This window comes from Pteropus alecto, unplaced genomic scaffold (genome assembly GCF_000325575.1).
Source record: "Pteropus alecto unplaced genomic scaffold, ASM32557v1 scaffold25, whole genome shotgun sequence".
In the NCBI taxonomy this organism is placed as follows: Eukaryota; Metazoa; Chordata; class Mammalia; order Chiroptera; family Pteropodidae; genus Pteropus; species Pteropus alecto.
In genome coordinates this window covers 24,613,366-24,616,079 of record NW_006441955.1, presented here as the reverse complement: position 1 = coordinate 24,616,079, position 2,714 = coordinate 24,613,366, and the positions used below count along the sequence as shown (strand labels likewise).

General features: G+C 34.2%; 1 pseudogene; it reads left to right on the top strand.

Moving 5' to 3' along the window:
- Positions 1-405: 405 nt before the first annotated feature.
- LOC112485778 lies at positions 406-1,245 on the top strand (annotated as a pseudogene).
- Positions 1,246-2,714: the final 1,469 nt, after the last annotated feature.

Genomic DNA, 2,714 nt, shown 5'->3' with positions numbered 1-2,714 from the left:
TTATAATGTATACCTGAAAATTATATAATTGTATTAACCAATGTTACCCCAATAAACAATTAAAAAATAATTTTAAAAAAAAACACCCTAACTTTACTGCTGCCATTTGGTCAACCAAAGTTACCTGTAGTGGTATTTGAGTGTGATGGCTCTGAATGAAGTGGCAAGACAGTGTTTCCTGCTGTCCCTACCACCACTGCGAGGCCTCTAACCACTCACCATCATGGGAGGAAACAGCCATAACTCAAAGATATTTGTATCAGAGAAGAAGTATTCAAGAGCTATACCAGTCCTCCAAGAACTGTTGACAGTGAAGCTACAGCCTCACAACATGGGCATTAAAAAAGATGGTTGGGAGAACGGTCTTGCCTTCATTCTGAAGATATTTATATTCAGATAAACTCCATGCCTAAAAGATGTGCAGAAAATCTAAACTCCAGAATTATATGGAATTTCTCTTGGAACTGGATTTTCACAACAGCTGTGTATGCAAAAAAAAAAAAAAAGCATTGTAAACCGGGTTTTGTAAGAGAAAGGTGTTCAGAGATTCAGTGCTCTTGGTTACTGGTATTCTTAGCAAGATCTTCTGTTCTCTTTCATTCTTTTACTTTATTATAGTTTAATCTTTTAAAATCCTACCTTGGATCATTTGAGCTTCCAGGAAGTACTTTAGATTATTAGAATTAGACTTCATTTTGAAATTCCTTTCCATAGGCTCAAAATGCTTTATTTTATTGGTGCCTTCTCTCATCAGGCCTTTTAAATCCAAGGGTTACTGGTATATGGTTTTAGAAGAATTATATCGGTGTCACTGAATTTTGTTCCCATACCAGTTTGGTCTGTTACCTTTTAGCTATAGGGAATTCAGTAATATAACTAGATAAATTCTTGCATTATCACTGGCTTTATTTTATCTCATTTTAAAGCTTTTGGGTTATGCTTGTTTGTTTGTTTGTTTGTTTGTTTGTTTGTTTGTTTGTTCATCTAAGAACTTTTGGAGAAGTTTTATGAATTTTTTTACACAATCACATTATGGAGTGACTTGTTCAGATGTGGATGACATTTGTTTAATATGTCTAACTGAATTTCAGACTTTTCTTCTCATCTGTCAACATATATTTTCCAGAGAGTGCATTACCTTATGATTTTAACAGAGAGAAAACATGTCTACTGTGCAGAACTGTGATTTAAGACCATACAAATATATGGAAAGATAGGGCTACTTCATCACACTTTCAAATATAATTAAGTCCTATAAATTATTAAGAGCACAAAACATTAATTTCATTGGATTGCAATGACTATTACTAAAGCATTAGAATAGATTTCAGTACTAAAAATTAAGAAAAAGTTTTCCTTAGGATACTAGAAGATTTAAATGTATATTTCGATTTTTTAATTAAATGAGAAACAAGTGATTTTTAAAATACATAAGTAATAGTCAATCTAATGTGTATGTGAACATTTTTTCTATCCTAATTACTTGCCACTTAATTGCAGTATACAATTGTAAATGTGTTTTTTCTTTTTAATGTCACCAAAAACAGCAACTACTTAATGTGCTACTAAGATTCCTCCTGTGATACCTGCCCCAGTTCCAGCGAGGTGGGTTCTCTCCCTTCTCTGAAGTCCCATCATCTCTCCCCTGTCCTTCAGGAAGTTACCACTCTGTTTTGCCTCTTAGCTATTTTCTGACTTCCTGGTCTTGTCCAATCTCCACTCTAAACTGTGAGCTACTGAAGACCAGAAACACGTCTACTCCTTTTTACAGATCCAGTACCATCTACAACACCTCGTATGTACATAGTGGATGTTCGATAAGTATTTTCTGAATGTTAGAATTTTACACCCACTCCCTGGGAATGCTGACTCTATACACACCAGTAGTCCAGTAGTCATTACACTCTGGTCCAGAGCTTTGGGTGATGTATGATGTTTTCTTATGGGAGAAGAGCAATTTTTAAAGAGGATTCAGCGATAATAAACAGGGAAAATAAAATAGTGCTATACCCTGGCTCCAAATAGTACCTAGTTGTATCACAAAAACTAGGACTGTCCAGTGAGCCAATATCTTTGCTTACTGATTAGAAGAAATTAAAACCCAATTTCTCCAAGTTGTCTTAACCGCAAAACAATCTTTTACAGAAGAAACTCAATTAACTTTTAAAATGTCATATCAGCATTTTCTCTTTCAAACAATCCAGTGAGGAGAAAATGGGCAGTTGCCTGCCTTTCTAATATCAATACCATTAGCAAACGGTATTGAAATCAGGGCAGGTGGGTGGGGAGGAAATATTGACTATCTGCAATGTTCTCACATTGGTGCTGTAAGAGAGCTGAAAGCTGAAACATGGGGACGAATCAGCATTATTCAGTATGGAATGGTCAAAGCCAAAAGTAGAAAATAATCAATGCCTATAAAATATTGAAGTATACTAAATGTGTTTACTAAAATCTGGAGCATAATAAAGGAGATATGTGCTTAAAGTTTAAGTGGGAACAGATTTAGTGTAAATAGAAGTGTAATTTAGTGTAAGCGGGGTAAACTTTAGGTTTTTGGTAACTTAAGAGACAAGTGCAGATAAGAATGAAAATATAAATAAATCAAGCTTTGCACAGTGGCAGTATCAAGCCAATGACATTTATTCAAGGTACGATTATTGGTAATTGAAAATATAAATAAATCAATAGATAATATCTTCATAGTTTATTGA